The sequence below is a fragment of the Stegodyphus dumicola genome, chromosome 1 (genome assembly GCF_044657685.1).
Source record: "Stegodyphus dumicola isolate Sdum_Otavi_A_Nest chromosome 1, ASM4465768v1".
In the NCBI taxonomy this organism is placed as follows: Eukaryota; Metazoa; Arthropoda; class Arachnida; order Araneae; family Eresidae; genus Stegodyphus; species Stegodyphus dumicola.
Genome location: NC_140768.1, coordinates 173,915,253 through 173,927,561, shown reverse-complemented (window position 1 = coordinate 173,927,561; position 12,309 = coordinate 173,915,253). Strand labels below are relative to the sequence as shown.

At 33.6% G+C, this 12,309-nt stretch overlaps 1 protein-coding gene across 1 annotated transcript in view; it reads left to right on the top strand.

Annotated features, from left to right (window-relative positions):
• Positions 1-491: 491 nt before the first annotated feature.
• Positions 492-12,309, top strand: part of LOC118189821 (neural-cadherin-like) — a 1,221,277-nt gene continuing 1,209,459 nt past the window's right edge. The window contains exon 1 of the mRNA XM_085823084.1: positions 492-863. The gene's annotated coding sequence lies outside the window, so the exon portion shown is untranslated. The remainder of the gene's footprint in view (positions 864-12,309) is intronic.

Sequence of the window (12,309 nt, the reverse complement as noted above, 5' to 3'; positions counted from 1 at the left end):
GCTATTAAATTAAAACAGACCTTTTATAGAAGTTGTCACAGTGGCGAGTATCGGAAGTAAGAATTAAACATGGCTCGTAATCAGATTAATAGGGTGTTTTGCAGTAAATGAATTGTACGCTATCAGTTGCAAGTATATAAATATTTTAATTAATTACTGCTGGAAAGGGAAGGGGTGTAAAATACGCCTTTCTCTTAAAGTACCGCTTTAAGAAATTAGTACCCCAAAAAGAAATTCATAGAGATGTTTCACCCTTCATTGACTAATCCCGTCGTAAATTGGAAAACGTTATTATGCTGTGCTGCCTAACCTCTCAAAAAACGATAAGCAGCCAAATGTGGCGAAAAGGGGGTTTTCCTCGTTTAAAGCCCCCTCGCCTAGTAGTAGCGCTGTTCTTTCCGAGGTCCTCGAACCTCCACCCCCTCCCATGCCGTGACGTCACGAGATCCTCCCCTCTGAATAATGCAGCAACACCGGCAGAACGCCGCGGCCATTCTAACAGCCGCCGTGCCTCCCGCTTTTGGTAGAGAAAGAAACCACTTCACCTTTGCAGACGACGCTTGCTGCTGAGGGAGAGATTTTTCTGCGGTTGAGGTAGAAACTTTCGACAGATCGAGACCAGTTTGGGGCGATTGGGGACCGCTTCCGAGACAGGCCTCGAGAATTAAACCGAAACCGGAACCGGGAGATCTCTAGGGTCCGCTTCCGGTCGATCTTCGATCCGATTCTCCGCTGACATTCTCCCTATTAAACTCGACCGAGGCAGCGAGAAGTGAGGCTGGTGTCGACTGAGTGCATTTTTGTTTTTCTGTTGGATATGTTTTAGGCTTACGACGTGAAAGGATAATTCACGGTTACGAAAGGTGAGTCCATGTTTTGTTTTGCTGCATAATTTCTACTGCTCTGCTCTTTTTTCGGCGTGATGTAATTGCTAGAAAGGCGAATTAATTCAAAAGCGTTGTAGTTATCTCACGAGAAAGAGAGACCCGAGAATCGCAAAAGGTCGCAAAGCAGGTGCTTCCAACTCTTTAGGTCAGCTTCTGTTGTGTGTATGTGTGTGTTACTGGTTATTTTCTTCTGTCTGTGAGAAGGTTGTTAACGCTTTCAACCTATATTCGTGAGGTATTCCCCGTGTTGTGATGATTCATCCAACAGCGTGATTGATTTCAGCCTGATCGTAGTCTCTCCACTTAGAATTTTTCTGCATCTTCTCTCGATTTTAATGTTGGCATCTTCCACATCCCTCATATAGCGTTTATGTTCTTCACTGCTTAATAATTGCCTGTTTTTAATTTTGTTTCAGTTAAAATGCTATTTAATTCTACCGTTTTATTTGTCTAACGAATATATATTTACCTTTTTTTTGTGTGTGAGGGGGTAGCTCTTAAATCAGGGCATATAAGCTACACGAGCTATATCGTAGGGCTCCCTCTTTCTTGGGGGCCCCCCAAAAATTAAAATATAGTATAAATAGTATTAAAATGTATTATAGCAAACTTATAAATGCTCCATATCTCAAATAGTTTAAGTTCTTATCAAGTCTAAATTTTGCTCTGCTTAAAATTGAGAATTGCGTCCTCGATATGAGATACGTTTATGGATGTTAGACTTCGGAAGAGAATTTTTTTATTATTATTAAGCTCATTTTTAGAAAATTTTCGTTTTATTTTTGGCAACTAAATGATATTTATTTTGTCATTTTTGATGCCAACCATTTACTAGAATTAATTAAATTAGGCATTTTTCGTTGATTCATTCCATAACAATATTACCTTCAGTTTAATCTTTTATTTGTATGCAAGTTTAAATCGAACATTATTGAATGTTTAAAATTGTTCTATATTTTTTAGTTTAAGATTTATAAATAGCATTTCATTTCTGTGCTTTATACTGAAAATAATTGCTTGATCATTATTTCCTTTGAAAATTTGTGTAATTGTTGTAGTGAATATTTGAAGCTATCTGAATGTTGTTTTATCCTTCTCACTTGAGATCATTTTCTCTCTCCGATCATCTTCATGTCATTTTCTCTCTTCTAACATCTTCTCCACGGCGTATAGAGAAACCTCCTCTGAAGGAAAAACGCCGCTTTCTCTGCTGAATAGTGTGTCTATGAGTTATATCAATTTCACGCATAAATAGTGTCCTGTTTTTAAGTCATCCTTCTGTGTTCATATGTTGAGATAAGTAAGTTAATTTGGCGAGTACTGTTTTTGTTTTCCATAACATTGTATTTATAATTCTGTTAATAGATTGAATATTATTATTTTAATTTTCACTATTTTCCGTTTTCTTTCTTTCATCTATTTCGTATTCACTACTCTATATTTTAAATATTTGAGGAATTGCCTTGCTTTGACTTCAATTTACTTTTAACTTTAGAAGATTAAAGTCTATTCTATTTTTGATATAAATAAATAAATAAACAAATAAATGAAATCTTTGTATTTTTTTGATTCTATTTGTAAATTAATACAAAAATTTTGCTTGATTTCTTTCTCACCATTTTGATTTTTAATGGTTTCATTTTCTTTAACGTTAACTTTTTGCTTTCAGTTCTATTTCTGTTATTTACTTGTTACGAAGGTAAATATTAAAATATTATCAACTCAAAAACACTGCATTTTATTTTCTGAAAATTTCTAGATATTACTTTATATTGTGAAAATTATCCAACGTAACACTTCCATGTTTTGAAATCTCTGATTGAATTCTTGATAAATATTCTACTATCATTTGCAAGTAATGTAGTTCTGTACTTCTTCCATATTTCATTAAAACTATTTTTATTACATAACATTTAATATATATTTTTGAATAATTTCGATTAGAAATATAACTGAGAACGAATGCATTTATGACTTTTCATTATTTATTAAAATAAAATAATGCTAAAAATACGTTTGTAAATGTGTTTTATTGAGGGATGCATTAATTTTAGTTTTCTGTTTCTTATTTGTATTCCCAGCTTTCTTATATCAACTTCCTTTTGTCTGTATATAAAGCTTATATTTAAATCAAATTCTGGCTCTGTATATCTGCACATTTGCAAATTTACCTTTTTATATAACCCAAATTTTATTTTATGTCAAGAATACGTTTATTTTCTAACTGAAATACATTACGATTTGTAGAATTAATATTTTAAAAGGCATCATTTTATTGAAACTGTAAAATAAATTGAGCGTTTTATGAAAATATTTTATTATAAATTCATAGGGTAAAACTGTCTTAGTGGTTAATACTTTGCAAATGAAATTTTTAATTATGTAACGAGACATTTTTCTTCTTAAAATTTAAAGCTTCATAATACAAATGCAAGCTTGTAATTGTATGTTTTAATGACCAGAATAAGCAGATTTCTATATAGGTATACCCTTTTAATTTTTAACGATTTCAGTGCGACGTAAGCCAAGTGATAATATTTTAATATTTACCTTCGTAACAAGTAAATAACAGAAATAGAACTGAAAGCAAAAAGTTAACGTTAAAGAAAATGAAACCATTAAAAATCATAATGGTGAGAAAGAAATCAAGCAAAATTTTTGTATTAATTTACAAATAGAATTAAAAAAATACAAAGATTTCATTTAATGTAATTATAAACAGCAGACCTTTTGAGCCACTGCTAATGTAAACAAAGCGTATTTAAAGAAGTCTTTTGATTATCAGCTTAGGGTTTTTATAATACTTGCTTATAACTAATTAAGATGAATTTACAATGTTAATTTTGTATGTTTTTTTAAGTTATGTTTAATTAATAAACAAATTTCAACCACAAAATATTTTTCTGCGTTCAGATATATATTACCTACTTCATTATTTCATTTGTTATTGCATAAACCGTGCATTCACTTTTTAAATTATGAATTGTGGAAGAAATGTGACGGTTCGTTTTCGGAAAAAGAAGCACAATTTTTCTCAGTTTTTCTTTTAGGAAAAATATGCATGGCAAAAGATCAAACTTTAATTTTCATACGTTAAAAATTTATTAGATTTTAACTAAATTAAATTAATTTAAAACTAATACATAATCTTAAACATCACCACATTTTTAAGGTCATAGTACTGGTTAATGAACTGCATTGTATGTTGATAAATTACAGTTAAAACAGAATATGAAAGCTCTGTTACTAATTGATAACAGGTTTGAGAGTAATGTTGTTAGAGAGTAATTAATAAATCAAAATATTAAACAGTATAAAAAGATTAATTTGTTTCTTATTAAAAATGATTAATCTTAAATAATTTCAGCTGTTTAACAGTGCTGTAAACGATTAAACTTATTACTAAATTAGAAATTTTTTCAGGATTGCAAATTGAATGCCTTATGAGTTCTTACCTTATGTGTCTTACCTAAACACATACAGAATTTACTTATTATATTATAACATTAAAAAAATATTTTCTGAAAGCATTAAAACGCACATAACTTACATTAAAATTAAACTGTAAATCAGGTTTTCGCAACCAAGGCAAAATTCCCCACCTAGCGGTAATTGCATAGTTTCAGGAATGAAGTCAACCTTTTATTTAGCTGCTAAGTACTTAATTTTAGTTTATGAATATGAAAAATTACTTTTATTCAAGTTTTTATATTTATCAAGATTTTCTATACTTTTTATTTTTTTTAATTCATAAAACGGAAATAAAAAATAATCTAAATCAGAATAAATATATGTATTTTTAGATTTTTAGAAACAAGGGGAAGAATAATGTTCTAGCGATGGTCAGAGGCATCCATAGAGCAAAAATAGGTTGAAAAACCACCTCTGTATATTAATTATAAACCTTTCTATACGTTTTGTGCTTCATAAGAAGTTTGCTTACTTAAATATTAAAATAAATGGTCGCTTAAAGGATACAGTTACATATTACTAAGTGTTCAATCGTGAATAACTAAACTAAAATTATTGCTAAATAATGAGCTTATTTATATGTTATTACATCGAAAAAATATATAAGCCAATGATATCTAAGTAATAAAACGCCCAGACGGTACAGGGGTTAGGGGAGCCATCTGCGATACCGACGGGTCCAGGTTCGAATCCTGGAGAAGGCATGTATAATGTCTTTGCGTATTAATATTTGTTTGTAAATGTATAATGTCTTTGCGGCAGGGGAGGGGCACTCTAAATACATGGCGAGCTGAATGTCGTCTCAAGAGCTTGGTGGTAGGAGAAGAAGGATGGTAGACTCTATGGATACGTCCCGGGGTGCTCTTTTTCAAAATTGGGGACGGAATTGAGCAATGTCTTCTGTATGGTGCCAACGACAGGCGCAATCTTGCTCTCCTTGCCACGATGAACTTCCTGGGATTGCTGTGTTTCTGTCAGACAAGTGAGATAAGTCATAACAACAACAGCATATAAGTAATAAGAAAAGTGCTAAAAAAACACAGCTTTAAAACTATTTCAATTGCATATTATTATATGCTTTTATAAGGATCCGATTTTAGGAGAGAAAGCTTCTCCTTTTGAATTAAGATAGGATGGATATAGCATTTAGCTGTGTTGCTTACTATTCTCTAGATATTTAAAATGGTTCAAATTAAGAAAAAATGACCCAAAAATTTCATCATCTTGAATGGGGATTAAGGATTCTCGAAACCTAATCTCTCTCCAAGGTAATTACAGCATTATACAGAATTTGTTTTGATATTTCTAATTGTTCCACATCTAGTGAAAGCAGCTATGAAAAACACCTCTCCTATCAGGTCTGAGAACAAACATCTGTCACTTTAGTTCGAAAATTAAATAAAATATTGATTATATTAATGAATAATAATACTAAAATCAATAAATAATTCTGAAATTTTTACATATTCATGGCATATCTGAGAATTCTCGAATAAGTAGAACATTTTATTTGTACGCACTCTCGGGAATTCCTTGCGTATTAATATTTGTTATGCATATAATAAATAATATTCCATAAATAGACCTATTCTTCACTAATTCTTTGCTTTCGTTTTTGTTGAAATTATAACGATACATTAGTTTACTTGGATATAAGAATATATTATTTCGAAACATCTCAAAAGAAATCTCTTTGATATGTTTATTGTATTCAGTTCGCTGATTTTGTGTCTTCGCAAAATATAAAACACTGCCACTAACAGGAAGTATTATCTCTGTATCTCGTGCACAAGCGATCTAATAAAAATAAATGCACGGCTACACTTTAATAATTAAATATTTTCTCATTAAAAAGTGCGTAAATTTCCACGTGGAGTTAATTTATAATGAATTAATCAGCACATCGTTTTCCTATTATTTGGCTTTGCCATTTTCAACAGCTTATAGTAACTGTAAGATTTTATCTTCCATATTTTTTACGTTCGGAGGATTTATTATTAAACTAGCAGGACAATGGCAACTGCTGCTTAACGTAAAATTGTTTCCTGTGTATCTGCGCTCCTCGACCAGACTACATTTTCTTTGTAACCTTATAATTTTTTATTTCTCCCCCTCCTTCCGGCATGCCTTCGTGGTGTAACGTTAGCACACTCGCCGCGTAATCGAGAGGTCCAAGTTCGAGTCCCGGCGAGGATATTGCTCATTTTTCAAGTCTTCAGCATCAAATTAACCTAAAGAATCTACAGTGGCGCCCGAACTAAAAGGTGGTGGATGGTGATTCTTCACCACCAGCATTAAGTTCCCTAATCCCTAGTCGCACTTTAAAAGGCGGAGTATATAAGGTATTCCCCCCTCCTTCCAGCATGCCTTCGTGGTGTAACGGTTAGCACACTCGGCGCGTATTCGAGAGGTCCAAGGTTCGAGTCCCGGCGAGCGTATTGCTCATTTTTCATCTTTCCAGCTTTCAAAGTATCCTGCATTTCCTAATGTCTCTACAGCTTTTTAATATTTTTAATATGTTAATATCTTGGATGGGCTAGACTGTAATCTGAACTCTTCAATGTCTAGTAGATAAGTGCATGTTTTGTAGGTGATTTGTCTTTAGTATGCTGTTCGTTGCCAAATGTGTTAGCGATAACTTTCATTAGTAATGTGAGGGGCGTTAATATCCTTAACTAAAAATTGGAGAAAATCATAACAAAATTTTAAATTCCTAAGCTAGAATTTTTTTCAAAAAAATATGCTTTAAAAAATAGGCACGGATTTTCTATCGATATATAGTAGCAATTTGAGAGTTTTGGGAGCTTTTATGGAACATGAAGTTAGGCTAGATTTAAAATCGTGTTAATTTTATTTTAGGAATTTATTTAAAGCTAAACACTAAACGGAGTGCATAGCTTCCCCGCAAAGCATTTTTAGGGTTGCCAGAAATTGTTAAGGGAAGGTAGGGCTGCCATATTTGGCGTGAAATTGCCCATTTGGCGATATACCATAGACATATGGAGAACCTTCTAGAACAAATTCTGACCGGCTTGGACCAGAATGTTCTCGAAGGCAGCGCAAAATCTATATAAACCTTGCTTGATCAGTCAGTCAATTAATAGTCAATGAGTGAGTCAATCATTGCCTCGTCTAACGAGTTGATCGTCAGAGTATTGCGAGTCTAGCGATTGCATCGTCGAATCTATGGAGTGTATCGTCGAGTGCATCGCGAGTTGTAGCGCGGGGAGTCTCGAGAGTACGTTGAATTCCGAGAACAACCGAACAGAGTCGGAAGCTGTTATTCTGGTGTTTTGCCGTGAAGCCGTCTTCACCGTTATAGCCTGATAGCCTGAAGGCTGGAGATTCTGCTTTGCCGTGAAGCTGTCTTCACCGTTGTAGCCTGAAGGCTGTGTTTCTGATTGTTTCAGCGTGTTTATAGTAGTTTTTTGACGGCTGTAAACGTCTTTCTGGAGCTGTCCTGAGTAATACTGGCTAAATAAATAGTGTTTTGATACATTGCCGTCGTCAATCAATCCACATTTACTCCATATTCACGAAAAAGATATTGTTGCGCTTCCATATTCACGAACCCTTCTATAGAAGCGCAACAATATCTTTTTCTCATTTTCATTTTATAATCCGATAGTTTTCATTTTAACAGCATTCACAGTTTTCACTTCAACAAAAACAAATTTTGTTTGATGTGTGAAATAGTTCTACGGGTCATCTCGCCGAACTGATATCTGCGCACCACGAAATGTGCGTTTCAAAGCAATATCCCCCCCCAATACATCCGCCTTTATTTCTAAAACTTAACTGTATTTTATTTTATTCGGGTATGAGCACCAGAGGAGTGCTATTATTCTCGAAACTCATTTTTTGGTCCATCTCATTTTTGTGTCCGAATCACTTTTATAATTGTTGCCACCAAATATTATCACGAGGTATTATTTAAAAAAATTAAATCGTAAAGAATCTGTTCGTGTGTAAGTACGTTCCTCGCACTGCAGAGAAACGACGGTGCCTAAAGCCACTCAGTTTTTAATCCGTGTAGTTCTCCACCCGAAAATATAGATATATAAACATTTTTATGAAATTATACTAGCTGAACTCACTAGAATCATTATATACTTTTTTCATTTTATGATAACTCTTCTAGGCGACTGGCCACTCGAGCGGCTAGTTCTCAAAGAAATAATATAGCGAATAAAAAAATAAAAAATAAAAAAAAAAAAGTATAACAACCCTAAATACTCTATCGGGTGTTCTAAAGATATGCTATTTTTAAATATTTCTTTATCTTACTCTTGAATTTCAAGTGGTGTAAGGGCGAAGAAAGCGATGCTTTACAATAAAGATAGAAAGACAAAAAGAAAGTGTATTAGCAGAAGCGAATCTAAGAGCGGATTGGTAACTTGCGATGTTCAGCGAGAGCATAAAAAACGCTTAAGAAATCCTCTGGTGCGAAGTTAAAATCTGAATCCTTTCAGAATTTTCTTTCTTTTTGCTCGGTTGAAATCAAAGGCGGTTTTTTACTATTAAAACGCCCTACATCTCATTTCACTAAGAATTTAAAGAATTGCAAATTTAAAAAAAAAAAAAAAGCATATACTTTAATTCACTATGTTTTTCCAATTTTCACTTGAAGGGGAGAATATTTTTCATTTGTAAATTTAGTTTATTTTACATTTTGAATCTTTCATTATCTTAGACGAACAGAAAAGAATGAATACTTATTACTTTGTAAAGAAAAAATAGCATTTTTGCATTGATCATTACAACTGCACAATCACCAACCCTGATCTCTTTGTGACCCATGCCCCTGATACGTATGCTGGAATGCGCTGGTCAAGGTTTTTGTCAGTGTTTTATTTATTTATTTATTTAATTTAATCTCGTGTCATTTTAGTCTAAATAAAACTAAGTAAATAAATATTTTTATATCAAATTCAAATGATGTGATGTTGCAGCATAGAAAATAAAATGTTTAATATTTCTTTTTTTTTATGTAAAGTTACTTTTAGGGTATTTCATCCTCTGTTTTTCGGCTACAAGAACTAACATTTATCAGAATGAAAAGCATAGATTTTCTGAGAGCATAAATAATTTAATTTATAACTATTATTTATTTCATGATTAATGCTATACGAAAATACTTGCTGGGTTTATTTCTGCGGCTTCCTTGAAAGCAGTTTTGAATTTCAAAGTGCATCCCGTACTCTCAAAACAGTTATACATCTGTTTGTGTACGTACTAATGTACACTAATCGAATCAACGAATGGTGTTTACTGATGAGTTCAGATATGGTCTGAACAGTGATTCTAGACGTGTTTCGATCTAGAGAGAGGAAGGAACATGCAACTTGCCTTTGTGTGCGAAATATCTCTTTTCTGCGACCGCAGTTTAATGGTTTTGGAAGAAATCATGAAAAATGACCGCACCGAGCTGCCTGTCTTTCAAATAAGGTTCTGTAACCGCTCGGACATACGGGCGAGGCTCTGGAACTCTAAGTTAAACTGTTTAGGCGTGATGTTGGTCCAGAGTCTTAGCAAATGGATAACAAAGCTGGGCTTCATCGAGCATTAGTGGTGGCAGAATGGTTGCAAACAGAAGATATCACTCGAATGGATGGGCCACCTTACTCAGCCGCCTTAAACCCGATTGAGCACCTGCGGGATGCCTTACCGCGCCAAATTTCTTCCTAGACCCTGCAGGAGCTGAAAGGTGGACTTTTAGAAGAGCGGTGCGCACTTCCACAACACGTCGGTAAAGGCTATGAAATCAAGACGTGAGGTATTCATATCTGCCCGAGATGAATATATAACATATTAAAGAAAAAAATTTTCCACATGAGGTGACTTAATTTTTCGATAATTTTCCAATTTCCATAAATTTGACTTTAATTTCAACATTTTTGAATAATCAACTGCCAAACATTGTAATTTATGTTAACTAATGCTTTTGCTCAAATTTCTGTTAATACTTTTTCATAACATTTATGTTTTATTTCTGTCATTAGCCTTTAATTTTGATGGCCAGTGTATATTCAATAAATCAAATAGCCGTGTTTCGTCTACAGAATGATGGATTTCTGAAAGAAACTTTGGATTTCTCTTGAAACTACTTTTCGTACTTGTGAAATGGAGGGTAAAATTAAATCATCTAAAGAATTTTCAATGCATCATCTTTTGAAAATATTTAGAACGTAAACACATGAAGGGAATTTTAACTTTTTTTTGAATAAAAAATATTTTCCTAAAAATAATTATGTGATAATAAATGATTCACTGAAATAGTATTGTATTGAGTAGGATATGAAATACTCAAAAATTTAAACAGTTACTTGAGTATGAACTGAAGTTGAGCGAAACGGAGCGAGATTTTCCCCGCAATTAAAATAATCATGTATCTTTCAAATCTGTAACAGTAATAACTAAACTTCACCAATTGAAAACAATTGTAGCAACACAACCTATGTTTTGATAGCAGGTGTAACAAAGCCTCACAGGTCCATAGTTCCAAAACGGGACATACATCAAATGTCACCATCAATCGCATTTTCTAAGATGATTACTTTCACGGAAGACAGGAGTCGTTTGAAACTGCGAGGTATAATTGTTTATGCGGACATTTTGTGTTGTAAATGGGGCTTTTACTGATATTTAGAGAAATCACTGATAAGGATATTTTAATTAATTTTTCTCATGAATTGTAGAGATCAGTAATAATCAGATACATTAAACAATTGCCTAACTTGGACCTTGCGGAACGCGACTTTGGGTTTTCTTAATTGTCTTATTTGGTTCAAGGGATGGTTTCAGTTATACGCATACAGTGCACAGCGTCGGCCGCATTGCTATTGTCCTCTTTGATGACTGGTTTAAAAATTCATTCATCAATGCAATCAAAAATTATTTACAACAGCGAAACTTGAGCTTTAAAATTCTCCCAATTCTCGACAATCCTCCAGTACACGGTACTGAAACCCTCACAATATTCTATCCAAATGTAAAGATTTTATTCCTTCCATCGAGCGTCATTTCCTTAATCCTACCATTGGATCAGGGAATCGTAAAAACACACAAAGCTTATGTCAGGCATGTTTACATGTCTGCAGATAAAACTCTAGACTAAGGAAAGCACGGAACACTAATGGAATTTTGGAAGCAATTCATAAGCCACTGCACAGAAATGATTAAACTCACATTACAAGAAGTGAATTCATCAACAATGATATTTGCTGGCACCAGTGCTGGCTAGAAACTGTCAACAATTTTAAAGGATGTCAATCAATTAAAAATGACGGAAATGAAATTGTAAAAATTAGAAAAACTACACGCGGCAAAGGATTTTTCAGACATGGAAGAAGGAAATATTAAAGAATTAGTCGAGAATGACGATTGTAAAATGGCTAATGAAGAACTGGATAATCATATAACACCAATCGACGGAGAAATTGATAGTAAAATGATACAGTGAATAGTGAAAATAAAGAGCCTTTAACGTACCAAAAGTTAAACGAATTGTTAAAATGGCACTGGAATTGTCTGATTTTGTAATGGAGATTGACCTAAGTGAAGAAAGAAAAAGGACGCTTTATGAGATGTATTAAACAATTCTGCAATCCTTACAGAGAAATGTTTAATGAATTGCCTCACACACTGCCCAAAGCAAAAAATCACCAGCTATTTAAAAAAATAATTGTATTATGTTGTTGTTATTGCTTATGCTCACTTGTCTAACGTTGTCAGCCCAAGCCCACAAAATTCTTCGTGGCAAGGAGCGCTAGATTACGCTTGGCTTTGGCAACAGCCAGGTGCACCATTCAGGTGAGAGAACGATTTAGCTCAGTTCCGGCCCCAATTTTGATGAAAAGCACCCCGGAGGGGCGGGTCCAAGAGTCTCCCACCTCTCTCTTCCACCAAACCACACGAGAGGATTTTCGGCTCGCCGCATATTTGGAGTGCC